The 16916-nt window shown below is 44.0% G+C and overlaps 1 pseudogene; it reads right to left on the reverse strand.

Annotated features, from left to right (window-relative positions):
• Window positions 1–415: 415 nt before the first annotated feature.
• LOC133241851 (pregnancy-associated glycoprotein 1-like) lies at window positions 416–10568 on the reverse strand (annotated as a pseudogene).
• Between the last annotated feature and the right edge of the window lie 6348 nt (window positions 10569–16916).

Here is a 16916-nt window from a genome sequence, read left to right on the forward strand (position 1 = left end):
CCATCAAAGAAGAGGAAAGGGAAAGAGCGAGGGTGAGAAATAGAGAACTGATAACTTCTGATTTCTTGGGTCCAGTCACTGAGATCTTTGTATTTGCTCTAATTCTTGTGTCCTGGATTCCCAGAATCATTTCAATGAGTCTCCCCTTTCCTTGAAGCCAGTTGGAGTTGGGCTCCTCTCAACTGTGATTCAGACTTTGCTCTAGATCCTTCCCAATCATTGTACAACTCCCAGACTCAAACAGAGACACCCATTTGTTTCAGCACCATTACGAGTGAAACCCTTTATTCTTTCATGAGAATAGGGTTTGCAGCCCACCAAACACAGTTCACCAGCATCCTGGGCAAGACTGCCTTAAGTGTGAGTGAGTGTTTGCTTGGAGCGGCCTTACTGATTCTTGAGCCACACCAAGCATTTACACTGCTTGTGCCAGGCCAATCCTGTCATTTCCTTGATCATAAACTGAGAAGTACTGCCTCAGGAAGACGTCACCCAGCATCCAGGTCTCTCTAGATGTCCTCACTGTGTTCTCTTTAAAGGTGGTATAGCAGTGGCCTCTAGAATCCTGGGGGAGTCAGAGACACACACCAGTCAGCATGAGCTCTTACTTGCAATTCCTGCCAATATTCAGACTCAGTACAATTCTTGGTTTTATTTTCCTCTTTTGGTAAGTATCAAGGGGTTTTATGAGCAGCAGGGGATGTGAGAGTTCATCCAAAACCAAAACGTGACAAGACATGTGGTTGCCATGAGGAACGGTGTTGGGTAGGGGAAGACTGGAAGTTGGGGATATGGCAAAATGATTAAAAAAAAAAAAGTCCTACTGTAGGGTGTAAGGAACTATATTCAATATTTAGTGATAAACCACATGAAAAAGAATATACTTTCTTAAATGAATGTATATTTTTTATGTGTGTAACTGAGCCACATTGCTGTGCAGAAGAACTTAAAGCAACACTGAAGATTAGCAATACTTCAATAAAATTTTTAGAATAGAACAAGACTATCCATAGTACTCCTCACTCCCTGTTTCTTTGCTTCTGACTCCTGCTCCTTGTTTTCTCTGCAGAGAATGCCGGTTCTCCTCCTGCGTTCCCACAATCTGTACTTTATTAAAAAAAACTTTATTTTGTATTGGAGTATAGCTGATCAAAAATATTCTGAGTTTCAGGTGGACAGTAAAGGGACTTAACCGTATGTATCCGTGTATCCTGGTCCCAAAGATTCCCCTCCCATCCAGGCTGTCATATAACTGAGTGGAGTTCCCTGGGCTACACAGCAACTCGTTGTTGGTTATCCATCTTAAATAGAGCAGTGCCCACAGCACGTTCTTGAAGAGTGAATGTTCAGGAACTCTGGGAAACTTCCTTCGGCCTGCACTCACCCTCTTTGGCCACTCCAGGCTTGGTTGGGTAACGTACTCTGGTTCCCCATCCCCACTGGTCAGTCTGCAGCCCTCATCACCCCGAGTAAGTCCCCAGTGCCCCAGTGCAGAGCACCTTGGGATTCCATTTGCATGGAATCCAGTGCAGTTTTGCCTAGAACCAAGCAACCCTCCACGTGGCTCCATGAGTTTACAGTTTTAGAATTCCTGATATTCCCTCCCTTTCTCAAAGCCTTCTTTGAGCCCATCAGCCAGCTCTGAACTCCCCTAGGGAGCTGATGTGAAGCCTCCACCCTGTGCCAGGGCTGAGCAGTCACTGTGCACTCTTTATTCACATTAGCATCCAGCCTCTCAACAGAGGGGTCGGGTAGCCTGACTCACAAACGGGGCACCCGGCCAGAGCAAGGGGAAGATGCATCTGAGAACTAGGCTGACCATGTAATTTATCATCCAATCCATAAAAACTGTGAGAAGGGAAGGGAGACTGTTAATCTCTATGGTGGGAGAGCACACTGGAATGTCCCCAGTCATCCTCCTGAGAAGGTAACAGGCAGGAAGGCCAGGGGTCTCCAAAAGGAGGAAATAGCCTGCAAGTGTCAGACATTTTTATCTCTCTTAAGCGGCATGAGGAAACAAACTAGGGATATTTTTTCGTTCTCTATACAAATTTAAAAGGAGGTTTCTCTTCAAATACTGTGTTGCCATAACGACGCATGGTTTCACCTGAAGTTAAATATTCTCAAACCTAGAGATAACAAATGCATTTCTCTTATGGAAATGTTTATCTTAATCTATGCTAATGTACTATGCATTTACCCCAAACTCTATCTTCAAGTCGGTTCTGCCTCTTGGCTCAGAACCTACTTGACAAACCAGTATGGTATATTCAGATATTGTTCCCTTAATCTATGTAAACAAAACTATTTGTATGATGATCTGCCCTTCTTCAAGATTCAAGTTAACCATTTTATGGCCCAGGATGAACCATTTGGTGCCAAGATTATCCCAAAATGCATCTTATGGGTGAGGGGCCTGGTGCCATTCTGAGTTTTAAGACATTCCTTTCTTTCATTAACAGACTGCTAGTGACTATATAATATCCAGCTGAAGACTAGCATGGGGGTACTCTTTCTCCCCCCTTCTGATACCTATGTCAGAAGCTTTCTCTATCTCCTTTATACTATAATAAAACTTTATTACACAAAAGCTCTGAGCAATCAAGCCTCGTCTCTGGCCCCGGATTGAATTCTTCTCCTCCGGGGGCCAAGAATCCCAGTGTCTTTGCGTGATTCAACAACAACCTTTCACTCGTTTTCACATGGCCTATTTCAGCGACCGCTAAAACTGACTTTTGTGTTCATGCATCTGAGGTTTCAGATTGAACTGAAGCTCTTTGAGGACTGAGGACCATAGTGTTCCTCTCTCCTTGTGAGTCCCACCATGCCAGCATGGTGTGGCGTCTCCACATTTATTTCAGGATGATCACTGTCCAAGACGGTACTTTACTCTCAAGAGGTTGGTTTTGTGGCAGGCTCTGGCCCAGCAACAGGGCTCAGCAGCATCTGCAATAGTGCGAGATGGCCTACAGAGGGTGCCCTTCTCCCAGCAGCAGCCCAAGGGTTCCTGAAAGTTCCTATTTGAGAACCACCCCTCAGGGTTCTCCCCTCACCTTGAGGATGTAGGCTCGAGCTAGCACTGGGTATTTGATGCCGTTGATAGTGAAGATAGTAGAGGGCAGGGTATTGACCGCAAAACATGAAATGTAGTGCTACTAGAGAGAGGGAGAGAGGTTGGCCCTGGAGATCCTTCTTGTGTGTGGAGACTGGAAGTGACCCTGGGGCATAACCCTTCACCTCGGAACCCCGTGGTGTGGCGCTGATGAGCTTCTGGATGTTATTGACCAGTCTTCTTGGGCCAAGGATCAGTGATGTCCTAGTGTCTACAAGAGGCTTGCAGCCACCAGAACAAGCAATAACCTTTCTTTTCATGGAGATGCTGAGAGAAGTGTGACAAAGCGGGCATCAAGGCCACTCTGAGTCTCCCCAGAGCTGCCCCCTTCTCGACTGTCTCCTAAACAGCCCTCCATCTTTTGCGCTGACTCTTTTCCTTTGCTCTTGACATGGCACCTTCCTTGACGTACTTGAATACAGTACTTGAATACACCAGGATCTTTTATATCTTGAGACAAGCTGGTCTTCCTTCCTAGAAGAGTCCCCTCCCCTTTGACTAGCAAATTTCTTCTCATCTTCCAGATTCCAGCTTAATTGTCATTGATTCAGGGAGTCTTTCCCTTGGTGTTTATCCGTCTCTTGTCTTGGTCACTTTCTGTAGACCCTTTCTCTTGTCTGCTGCTGCTGCAGCTTCTAAGTCGCTTCAGTCATGTCTGACTCTGTGTAACCCCATAGGCGGCAGCACACCAGGCTCCCCGTCCCTGGGATTCTCCAGGCAAGAACACTGGAGTGGGTTGCCATTTCCTTCTCCAGTGCATGAAAATAAAAAGCGAAACTGAAGTCGTTCAGTTGTGTCCAACTCTTCATAACCCCATGGACTGCAGCCTACCAGGCTCCTCCATCCATGGGATTTTTCCAAGCAAGAGTACTGGAGTGGAGTGCTATTGCTTTCTCCATTTCTCATGTTTAGCATGTACCAAAGTCACAATTTACTATGTCGCCCTCACATCTAAGAAGGCAGATGCACAAGAAATGACACGCACACATAGTGAATTGTGGCACAATGGGCGTGTCATTTCTTGTGCATCTGCCTTCTTAGATGTGAGGGCGAGTTTTATCCTCATTACCTCGCTAAAGTACCTGGCACACAGTGGATGCCCAATGCTTGTCTGTTTAGTGAGTGAATGAAGACTGTGAAAATAATGAATGAGAAACATTCACAGAGCTGTATCTGGTTGGGAACAAATAATTGGTCAGCCACAGAGTGAAGATGGAGATTCTCAGGGGCAGCAGATTCTCAAAATGGTGGGAGAGAGGGGCTCCTCTGGGAGAGGGTGTCTCCCAGCACTGCTCCTACAACCAGCTCAGACCCTGAGACCCTGGCCAGGAAATACGTGAGTAGCCCACAGAAACTCCAAAGGACAGATCAGCTTTTGTCTGAGGGTATCACACAGAATCCTATCAATTACACCTCTTGTCCTCAGGTCACTCCTGGTTTCCACCTTCCTGATTCTCTGTTATAGGCCCCTGCCCCACTGTGTGCCCAGGTACATGGGGTGTCTTTTTTATTGGTTGCTTTCAAGTCTTAAGACTGCAGCCAACCTCTCTCCACTGCTGGGTAGCTGCTCCCTAAGGAGACCAGTTTTCCCCATTTGCTCAGGACTTTCCCTGTTTTTAAACTGACATTTATCTTTACTGAGAACTTCCTTGGTCTCAGGTAGCCCTGGACAGTTGGTCATCTTATAACTCTGTTCAGGCTGGTGTAATTCTCCCTGATCCTCTGTTCACCACAATGTAGAGTCCTCTAACCATGCTCCACGCCTCACAGGGCAGTGGGTGCAGCCCTCTCTCAGCTGCAGAGTCCTCTCTGGACCCTTTTAGGAACCTGGTCAGAGCCCTGGTCAGAAGGCCTGGGGATTATGAACCCATGGGTTGTTTGCGTATCTATGGGTTATGCGTTTGTTTGTATATATGTTTGTATGTGTCTCTAATTGTGCTTTTGTGTCTCTGACTAGCTATGCATGTTTATATGTGTCTCTGTTAATATGTGTCTGATTGTGTGTTTCCATGTGTCTGTGTGTCTGTATGTGTCGTTGTGGGTGGTGTATACGTCTATGTCACTATGTGTCTGAGAATGTATTTGTGTGTGTCTTCCTGTGTCTGTTTTCAGATATGGAGCATCACTTGGGCTGACCTTCAGAGGGAGAGGCTTACTGGTCCATGTGTGCACGCCAGTCTCCCTCTTGGATCAATGGTATCCAGTTGAGCATTTCCTGGTAGTAGGCTTTGTCCACCCTACCAAACATCACCACACTGCCCTCCCCCTGCATCTGTAGAGAGAAAAGAGGGGGAGATCTTTGGAGGACAGTAACAACAACACTGTTTGAGAGCTTCTGTCTGTGCTTGTCTACCCATCAAGGCCGTAATAAGGTCTCCATTTACAGATGCAGAAATCGAGGCTAGGAGCGATTGAGAACCAAACTGAGGTCAGTTACTGGCTAATGAGTGGCACAGAGGAGGTTAGAAGCTGAGTCACATGGCTGGGCTCCACCTACTATGTCTTCTGAAGAGGCCCAGGACCTCCTGCTACCTATGTGCTCAGAAACCCTCAGATGACAGAGGGCCAAAGACTTTTTGCTTTCCCCTTGTCCAGCTTGTCATTTTTCAGGAAAATAAAAGCCTGGGAGTGCTAAGGATGTGGGTTCAGGTCACCCAGAGTTGGCTCCGCTGGCCTGTGACCTCTACTGTCCAAAGGGCCCCACATTCAGAAGGGACCCCACCTCTTCTCTCCCTGTCTTAAAATAACTAATATTTCTTGAACAAGTGGTCCCACATGTTTGTTCTGTGTCCCACACTTTCATTTTTCACTGGCTCCTGCAAATTGGGTAGCTGGTCCTGAGCTCCCAGTGGAATGCTAATGAGGAAGGAAAGACATCCACCATCCTTCTCCTTCCTTCCTTATCAAATTCATAAGCAAATTGTATTGCTTTTTCCACCAACTCTGTTCCTGTTGCCTTCCATTATTCTTCCTCCTAACTCACCCCCCTAGAACAAGTTACTGGTCTTGAGCCCAGGAGCAGGAATGTGTTCCAATAAAACATTATTTATAAAAACCAGCGGTGATGACAGGTAGGGCCCTGGGGCCATAGTAATCCTGGATTAGATTGTCTCTTAGAATACTTCTTTATCAAGTGTTCTATAATTTTCATGCAACTAGAAGCATCTTACAGCTAATTTGGAGAAGGGGATTGTCCATCTCAGACTTACTTGCTCAAGTAGAAGGCAAAAACAGGTTCAGAAATGGCACCTTGATTCTTCAGTTTGTCAAATATGGGGATGGCTCCAATGAAGGATATGTTGGGGTAGTTCAAGCCCAAGACACCTGCAAAAGGTATACCCTGAAAGCCATTTTCCACCATGCTTAGACGGAACGGCTGTTCAGTACTTACAAGGTCCCCAATCTGTGGAAGAGAAGAGTGTTCCCACTTACAGATACGTGAAGTAGGGCTAAGACTGGGCTGGGGTGCATTGCCGTTAGATCCTCAAAGAAGAATTGAGGCTGGGCTCTGTCTTTGGTGGGCCTCAGACGGTTAGACCAAGCTGGGAGGGGAATTTGGATTCCATTTGTGAGAGGCTGTGAATTTTAAAACATCTGCCTTTCTGAAAAACACCACCCGAGTGAGTCAAATTGGCCTTGTGGCTTCTGTCCAGGTGGGGCAACCAAGAGTCAGGCCAGGACCCATTGGTGCCACCTTGTGGACAAAATGATTGAGAGCAATATAGCCTTCTCTTTGGCATGACCCAATGACAGGAATGGACTGCATTCTCTGTAAGGTACTGTGCATACTGCACCTGTCCAGGAAGACAGAAGCTGAAAACACAATCTTGCTTGCAAGGTTCTATGAAATTACTTCCTGGGAAATCACTTTTGGGCATATGTGTGTATTTCTGTGAGTGTGTATGAAAGAGAAAGAGAGGGGAACTACTCAAGTACTTTGGGGAGGCAGGCCATAGGTTTTATTAGACTCTCAAAGGTCCCCTAGAGTGAGAACTCATTTATCAGGCCCCCTGACATCTCTGGCTTCCAGTTTCCCACTCTGAATACTTGAAGCCCTTGACTGCCCCCAGGGTCCCCAGAACAGTTTTATCCTGTCCCAAACACCCCACAGCAACTGCAGTTCTGAAAAGTCAGCCCAGCTACACCACTTACCACATGTGTGACTTCAGCAAGGGCCTTTTTGTCTGTACCTCAGTTTCTTCATAAGTCTCCTGAGCTAATCAGACCACCTGCTTGTGGGGTTGTTGCAGGATTAAACCAATTATTACCTGAAAGTGCCTGGAACAGTCTGTAAATATATGTGGGTTCTTTTATCCCCTCTTCTCCCTACCAGTAAAGTGAACCTTGAACTGTTCATGGGCAGAGGAGCTGCAAGTCCATACCTCAAGTCACTCTCTGGGTTAGCTAATCTGTTTGCTCATGTGTCACCACGGGCACTGCCTCCCCAGAGACATGATCCTGTGGGTAAGATGGCCAATGTCTATGGGATGTAGGGTAGGAAGGGTCCTGCCAGATGGTCCTGAATCTGTTTTGCAAGCAGTGGTCACTACATAGCCAGTCCTGACTCAGCTTCTGTTTACACGTTACCCGAACAGTGTCCTAAGAAAGAAATCCCTTCATGTTCCCAGATCCATAGGCGATGCTGAAGGTCTTTTGGGTAGGCCAGAAGGTGGAAGACTTGTAATGTCTAAACCTAACTTGTGTAGCTGCAGACACAAGAGATGAGTGTCATCAGGTGCCAAGGTTTGAAGCAGGGCAGCAGCCAAGTGAATGATGGTCCGGGTAGGGGGTGTCTGTACTCACAACTGGCTGGACTGGGGCAAAAGTGGGAGGGCACCCACAAATCAGATGAGCCTGTGTCAAAGATAACCTGGAATTCCTGAGGGGGTGTTCCAATGGTGATGTTATCCATGTAGAGCATCTAATGGGAGAAGAAGGGAGTGGGTTAGTGCAGAACTGGCTACCCTCTATTCCCACACTGCTGCCTCCCATTGGGTGTCACATATCTCTTGAGATCAATTTCTAACCACTGTGCAGCTCACAGACTTTGGTCACAGAGGTGTCTGCATTTGATATATTTTTCCTGTGCTACATTGTATGCAGAATATTGATTCTAAGACCAGCCGTTGAAGTGGTACCTCCTGCATGGCAAGCCCAGAGGCATAATCACTGGGCCTCGAGGACCACTGGACACCCACGGAAGTCCTGGTGCCTTCATTTGAGAAGCTCTGTAGTCTCTTCAAATCCAGCCTTAGCACCCCCTTCTGTAGGAGGTCCTTCTTGATCAACCCCAGCCACTCCCTCTATACTCAGAGCACATCCAATCAACACCACACAGGTGACTTTCATTTGACATGTTTTTATTCTTTGCCTATCTCTCAGGCTGGCATGGGCATTCTTGAAGACAAAATAAGCCCTTTTCTAATCTAATAACAGTAAGCACTGTGTTAGATTCTTATGGCCTTATACGGAATACAGGTTCAGTAACTTTACTGCTGTGGTTCTTGCATCTGTGGAAACTGAATTCTTCTTCCTGGGGATTCACAATTGCTTTGCAGTTGGTTCTACCTTTTAATCAGTGATGGTTCACTCTTCATCTGTAACTGAGTGACTCCCTTAGTTCAGAAAGATCTGCTGCTTCTGCTGCTAAGTCTCTTCAGTCATGTCCGATTCTGTGCAACCCCATAACAGGAGCCCACCAGGCTCCTGAGTCCCTGGGATTCTCCAGGCAAGAACACTGGAGTGGCTTGCCATTTCCTTCTCCAATTCAGGAAAGTGAAAGGTGAAAGTGAAGTCGCTCAGTTGTGTCCGACTCTTAGTGACCCCATGGACTGCAGCCTACCAGGCCTCCCTGTTCTTGGGTTTTTCCAGGCAAGAGGACTGAAGTGGGTCCCCATTGCCTTCTCCTCAGAAGGAACAATCTCCATCAAACTAATGATGCTTCTATGGCACAGAAATGGATGTTTACCTGCCACCTGGTAATTTCTGGGCCCAGTCAGCAAGACAAAGACTTGAGGATGATAGTGCCTTCTCCTGGGTGGGGCCTCTGTTGCCCAGGGATTCTGCCTCCTGCAGGAGCCCCAGCCCCAGCATCCCACCAGGCATCTCCAGATGAGCCCCAGTGCTAAGCTAGAGCACCAGGAGGCGCTGTGGTGCAGCATCCCCTCAAAACACTCACATCCATGATGTTCCTCAGGGGATGAATAGTTATATTTAAGCCACGAGAACAAATCTGAGACAGTCTGTAAGCATGTTCCTTCAATAAATTGTTCAGCATGTTTTTTTCACTGAGGGTTTTTCTCATGGTCTTCACTTTTGTTAGAGGTATTCTTTCATCAAGGATTTGACAAAGAAGAGGCTACAATTAGCTGTCAGTGTTAAGGTATAACTGTCATTGCAATGGCACTGTGTATTTTCTCATCATTTTTATGAGTCACCTTATTATATGAATTTTATGCATATGCCATGGTAAAGACATAGGTTTGAATAAAGATTCTGTTTTGTAATGTTAGGTAAGCCATATGACCATGTGGGGTTCCAGTCTCCCCTTCGGTAAAATGGTGGAATGTAATGATTCAAACCCTCCAAATAGAATATCTTGGGGATAAGTGAAGTGATAGATATAAGGTGCTTGATAAATATGAAGTCTCAACAATGACAGCCATTAGCACTGCTGTTGCCATCCCACTGTATCCTTCTCATAGAAGCTCAGGGAAAGAGGTAGAAGGGGGATTCCTATCCTCTTTTACAAGGGAGGAATTTGAAATGCAAGAGGTTTGTGAATTGGCTGTGGTCACACTGCTTGTCAGATATAAAACAGTGTATAAGTAGCTCTCCAAATCTTTTTCTAAGTTGAAAGAGAAGAGATAGTTGAAAAAAGAATCCAGGAGATAGGGAACAAGTTAAGGAAATGTAGAGGCCCAAGAAGGAAGGATGAGTCAAATGTAAAATTAAAAGAAAGGAACACAGAGAGAAATACACTCAGAGCCTTCCAAAAAGATGGAGAGATAGATGATAGTGATACAGAGATGCAGACATAGACATATACACACTGAAGTAGAGAGGAAACAAAGAGGGCATGCTAAATAACATGTAGAAGAGTGCTATTCCACAGGACCACACCTACATCTGCATTGACTGTGCACTGAACAATTGCAAGGAGTTCTAATTTCAATAGGTCATGACATGACTGGACCCCAAGAGTTGTGCAGCTATGCAAATCTACACCAAGACCCTTGGGACCCACAGTTCCTATAGTAATGTACTTATCAATAAATAAGGGTTGAACTTTAAGATTGTCAGGGAAATATTTCATTCCCTTCTAAACCTGATGAATAGAATAATCAGATGTAAAGAAAAATCACAGAAATGAATATGATGTGGCTTACAGTCTCCATACTTACATGACTCTGTAATCAGAGAAGGCCACCAGCTCGAGGAGCACAAGCCACTTCATGCTCTTTCCTGGCTCCAAGTACTCAGGGAAGTTCAGGTTCTTAGCATGTAGTGGTGACCGGGAGCCCCTAATTATATATGCTCTGACATGCCCTAGTTTAGCCCTTTAGGTCACTAATAGGTCTGAAAAAAACACAAAGGTCTTAATAAAATCTTAACCTTCATCAGTGTCCTTGGCGAGTGGACTTTGAAGCTTCTCAGAATACAGAGAATTGAACTGTAATCTCTTCTTTGAAGCTTGATTGGAAAATCAAACTGATCTGCATGGATATCTAAGAAGATGGAGAACCTTGCATACTTCTAGAAAAAACTGCTAAGAACATCATGAAAATGGATACTAAGAGCCATGCTCGACATTCTTGGTTTCATGTCATCTTCCTAGCTACTTCATGAGATATGCATTGCTGTCTTCATTGGAAAGGAGTTTGCTAGGACGATAAGTTGTCAAATGGCAAAGTGAAGACTTCAGGGACAGCCCAGGGACATACAACTGGCTTTAGGTAGTGGGTCTAATGGCAGACATCAGAGGCACCTATGATGCCAGTCTGCATCAAAGATTTAGGGCAGAGTAGTACTTTAATTGCATGGTTTCAGTATTGGAAGAAATGTCATATGCATCCACAAGATATTTTATATCATCCAACAACTATACAAGGAAGAAGTGTGTTCTAGGTTCTGGGTTAAAGGCTTCAAAGTCAAAGTTGATCAAGGCAAAAGTAGTCTTTTCTTAAGAGAGCTTGCAGCCTTGTTCTCACAAACTCATGGCCCCAGGAGGCAAGAGAAATGATATTAGGACTAGGTTGCTATGTTGGACACTGGGCAGCCCAGGCCTTACCACTGGGAGAAGCCTTTCCTACACTTCAACCATTCTGGAAAGCAGGCCAATTGGACATGTTTTCAAGAGAAATCATTGCTGGAGTCCAGCTCCATCAGCCAGGGATTCAACCTGAAGAGATGAACGGTGTCGGCGAGTAATGAGACAGCATCTCAGTTTTCTTGGGCTGCCTATTTATTTCAAGTGTAAGATTTTCGTTTATACTTTTACAAAAGCATTAGGTCAGAGGTTTGACATTTTAAGTTCCCCCTCACCCAGATTTATTATGTCCATAAATCATTGTTGCTCTTCAGAGTTCCTGCTTCAGTGATTCTCTCAGAATCAGCCTTACCCTCTATTATCTACTTACTTTAATGTGTCCTATAGTTAACTTGTGATTACATTGTAACTCATGCTACATTCCTCAGTTTACTACTTATCTTCCTAAATTCTGTTTGCCTCTAACATCCTGAGCTTACTGTCTCTTAAAAAGGCTTCTAGCTATAGTGTCTCTAAAAATTCCTAACTTCTATAAGCTATAGTAAAATATGCTGACTTTACAACATTCCTTAAATCTTTAACTTCTAACTATTTTAATTATTTCTAAGCCCTAAATTCAGTAAACTCCTTTGCCATAAACATTTTCCTCACAAATAGGCTTCAGATAGGAAGCCCTCGCATGGCCTCAAGCTACAGCCTATGTGCTCATCCTCGAACACTCTTTTGTAAAAGTCCTTGAACAAATGTCAGTGATTAACTTTATGAATTATTCTTTGAGCATAGCTGCATAAGGCTTTATGCCTTCTCATGCTCCTCTCAAGAACAATAAGCACCTTAATATTCCTTTTCAGTCAACTCAGCCGAGGAGAGGAAAAAACAAGTCAGAATTACAAGGCCTAACTCCTTCATCCTGGGTCCGTCCCTGTGGAATGAGGGGAGGGGGCTGGGGCCATGCCTCCATTTTGTCAGTAATGCCTAACGTGGCTTCTGACAAATTAGAAGTTTGGATATTTATGTACAATCTACTGATTTTAATGTTAGAAACTAATTTTTTTTCCCCAAAAAAGCAGTGGGAATGAAATCTCCACAGTGATGTGCTGGAATCAGCCTTTGGTCTCTGCAGGTTTTCATTTCTCTCCTAGAGTTGAGAGTGCAGTGGGGACAGAGAGGAATTTAATTCATGTTGGTTGATTTACAAAGAGACTGAATGCATACTGAACATGTTAGTTTCCTTTCTATTTATAAAGAAATATCACCGGGGACATACAAACCAACAAATTTAACTGCTAAAGATAAATGGATATATTTCTGATATAATTGCCTCCTAGGGTCTATGCTGTGAAAAATTTTGTCTGCCAAACCAAACATACAAAAAAAAAAAAAAAAAGAAAAGAAAAGAAATAATAATTGTGAAATGTCTTCCCAATCAAAGAAGACAAAACAACTGTGGCAGCCAAGTAAAGACAATTGGGTTTAATGACTCATCCAGGACTCCCAGGGCCTATTCCTTCCTGAGATCTATCAATGACTGTCCCTTGAATACAACAGGAGCCTCTCCTAGTCACCAGATGTGTGTAGATGGGACACTGTGTCTTAACACTCATTTTTGCGCATTGTTTACATTCATTTCTGGTGGTTAAATCCCAACAGGGGGAATATGACGTCACTGACAAATGAAACACATATATGCCCTTTGAACTATGGTGTTGGAGAAGACTCTTGAGGAGTCCCTTGGACTGCAAGGAGATCAAACCAATCCATCCTAAAAAAAAAAAAAAAAAAATCAGTCCTGAATATTCACTGGAAAACCTGATGCTGAAGTTGAAGCTCCAATTATTTGCCCACCTGATGGGAAGAACTGACTCATTGGAAAAGACCCTGATATTAGGAAAGATTGAAGGGAGGAAGAGAAGGGGAAGACAGGATGAGATGTTTAGATGGCATCATCAAGTCGATGGACATGAGCTTGAGTAAGCTCAAGGAGTTGGTGATGGATAGGGAAGCCTGGCATGCTGCAGTCCATGGCATTGCAAAAAGACTGACACAACTAAAGGACTGAATTGAACTGAACAAATTGAGAACAAAGGCTGATAAATCTAATTGCATCAAGTTGGTGACTAGCTGCCCATAACAACATATTACATAAGTGGCTTTAAAATTCAGAATTATGACTACGTTCAGAGTGGAATATCTTCTAAGGAAAAATAAAAATACTGCCCATCCAAAACAAAACCAAAGAAAATCAAAAGAAAAACAGAAAAGAAATCTGAAACTATATTCAACAACTTATTGTTCCTCATACTGCTTCTGATATTGTGACAGAATCATACATACATTAACAGGTAAAAGCAAGACAATAATTAAAACTAATGTTCTGAAGTAAGCCTTTCAGTGGATAGAAAAAAAAGTTCACTCATAACATAAAGAACTTTAATTAAAACCCTGCTGTCTTAAATCTTGAACTGAAATCATAGGTTTGTACCAACTAATTATATTCCTTTTTATTTTATCTTTTTAAGGAAAATGTGTACTTTCTACTCTGACCAATGTAAAGCCTACAAGCATTGACAACTTGATAACAGTGACTATTCTGAGGTCTACCATGTAGCTTCTAAATACATTTCCCATCAGACGATGCATGGATTCTTAAAGAGATGATGGTTGATTTCAGGACTGGGTAAAGAAATGCACAAAATAATCTTGGGAATCATGAAGGACCAGAAAGCTAAGGCACTTTGAAGCCCAATGGGGACTGGACAGAAAGTTTAAGAATCCAAATGAAAATGCCAAACATCTACCAGTTTGTTGGGCAGAATGATGTTTCTGCTTCTCAACACACTGTTTGTGTTTCTCATAGCTTTCCTGCCAAGAAACAAATGTGTTCTGATTTCATGCTGCAGTCACCATCCACAGTGGTTTTGGAGGCTAAGATGAAGAAATCTGTCACTGCTTCCATCTTTTCTCCTTCTATTTGCCATGAAGGATGGGGCTGGATCCCATGATCTTAGTTTTTTAATATTTAAATTTAAGCTGGCTGAATGTGTCCAAATGTTAAGAGGCAACATCTTATTTGTCACTGTGATAGATTACTAGGGCACCAACTCACAATTCTGAGCACTGAGAAAGGAAAATAATCATCAATATTTAAGCTATTTTTGTTTCTACTAACCATATGTTATGTAACTACAAACAGTTCCAGGAAAACAAGGTAGACTGTCTCTTCTGGGGGTGATGAGAGAGTGTAGGGGAGCAGGTATAATACAGATGAAGCCTCAGTCACTGGCCTGCAGCTCAGCTACTGCTGTGGAGGTCTGGTTCTAATAGACGAAGGACTGGTACTGGTCCTGACCCACTGTGCTGGTATTGTGGACTCCTGCTCTAAACCCAATGGTGGGACATTCTCTAAGACAAACCACCCTGCTTCCTCCCAGTTTTTGAACAAATGAATGGCATTAAAATTGTTAGAGTAACAGATATTTCATCTTAAAGGAGAACAACCAAGTGCAACATATGACTACATTCTTTCAATAAACTGTGAAAATACATATGCTTTTTGAGAATCAGGGAAATTTGCACATGGACTGGATATTAAATGTTAATTTTACTGGGAACAAAGAGCATTTTTTTTTTAACATCCCATTATTTTACCCCAAATACTCATTATGTACATTTTGTGAATTATTAATCTTGTCCCTAAAATACTTCAGGAAAAGTGAATAAGAAGTAAAAGAGAGAATGAAATGAGTGTCTCTCTTTATTTAAAAACAGATCTGCATAGCTGCTATGGATTGAATTGTGTCCATCCTTGACTCCCAGTGTGATGGTATTAGGAAGTAGGGCCTTTGGGAGGTACCCAGGTTGAGGGGTTTTGATGGTTGTCCCTCATGATGGGATTAGCCTCTCCCTATTTTTCTCTTATTCTCCCTCTTCCTCCTTCCCTTCAGCCACCACATATGAGAAGATAGCAAGAAGAGGAAGATGGATGCAAGTCAAGAATGTCTTCACTCGTAACTCACCTGGCCACAACCTTGATGTTGCATAGTCTCCAGTCTATGACAACCTGTGGGACTAAGAGGTTAGTTTTGTAGTTATTGATGTCAAATGATATAACATAGGATTTATGAGACTCTTTTTATTATATTTGTTATGTTTGAAATCGTTTTGTACTAAGAAGTTTATAGAAAGTCCATTTTGGAGTTTCTGTCTTAGAGATACACTAGGGGCCCAAGATAGCAGATTCAGGCAGGTCCCCACTGAATGAGTGGTTGGAGGACCACATGCTCCTTACTCCAACTCATCTCTTGTCATCTGAAAACCATCTCCCACACGTGACAACCTTAATGCTCCCCCACCCCGTCACCACACCATCTGCATCTCCATTATCCTACTAAGCTGAGTCATCTAGCTGGAGATGTTAGTGATTCAGGACAGGGTCTGGAAGCAGAAGGAATGTGGACATTTTTAGAAAGAATGAACTGGGCAGACTCGTTCTTGGTTTTCCCTTCTTTAGTGCCATCTGCATGTGAGGGATTGGGCCTGGGCAGAGAGGAAGCCACAAGTAGGACTGCATGGATATTTTCAAGAGAAGGGACGAGGAATTCAGAACCCAGGAACCAGGAGGTGGTCAGCTTGCACAGGACCCAGGAGAGAAGGAAGAAGCACTGGGAAATGAATAGTGCCTGCCTGAGTCTTCCACTTAAACTTGGAGGTCACATCCATCCTGCTGGAATTCCTGCACCAGATGTGGAGGGGAGAGAGCTGTACTCACTCCTACTGAGTCATAGGGAGAGGGACAGCCTCCCCCAGAGTCCTTTGATTCCACTCTAACGGTATCATCCCAAGCCATAGAGCAAATGGCAGGTGATCCAAAAGATGACCTACTTTAAATAGTATTTAAAATACTACAAAATTTGTCTAAGAGTCCTGGCATATCAAGTTTCCTGAGTTTTTTTTTTTTTTTTTTTTTTAGCAGAGATGATTCATCAGCCTAATTTGGGTTTCTGCTGAGGAATCTATAAACGTCCCATGGGTAAATTCTGACTTTTAAGTACCTGGTCTCATCCCACAGAAACCAAATGATGGTAGGCTCCAGTGGGCAAGGCCTCTAAGGTCCTCGGTGTTATAGCAGCTGTGTGCCAAGTGGTCTACCACTCCCAGTTCTGATTCCAGGACCCATGAACATCACCAGACAGTCACAGCCCCCTGCCCACCAGAGGCGGCCTCAGCATCCTCAGCAACACCCACCTCTGAGCCTCTTGTCCACTGACTGGCACTGAGCTTCAGTCTGGAACAAGTGTTCCGGAGTAAGTCCAGTCTCCATCATCCAAGAGGTGGGAAACTGAACCCTGGGTTGTATGACTCACTCTAAAGCTGCAGGTAAGTTAGTGAAGACTTGGGACCCAGGAACTCTGGTTCTCAGACCAGGAGACTTCCAGGAAGGGAAAGATGAGAGAAAACTCCATTGCATCCACTGCTGGGCAGCTCTCAGATATCTGCAGGCACCAGAGTGGAAATTCCTTTCCCGTTGCCCCTCAA

The sequence above is a fragment of the Bos javanicus genome, chromosome 29 (assembly GCF_032452875.1).
Source record: "Bos javanicus breed banteng chromosome 29, ARS-OSU_banteng_1.0, whole genome shotgun sequence".
Taxonomy (NCBI): Eukaryota; Metazoa; Chordata; class Mammalia; order Artiodactyla; family Bovidae; genus Bos; species Bos javanicus.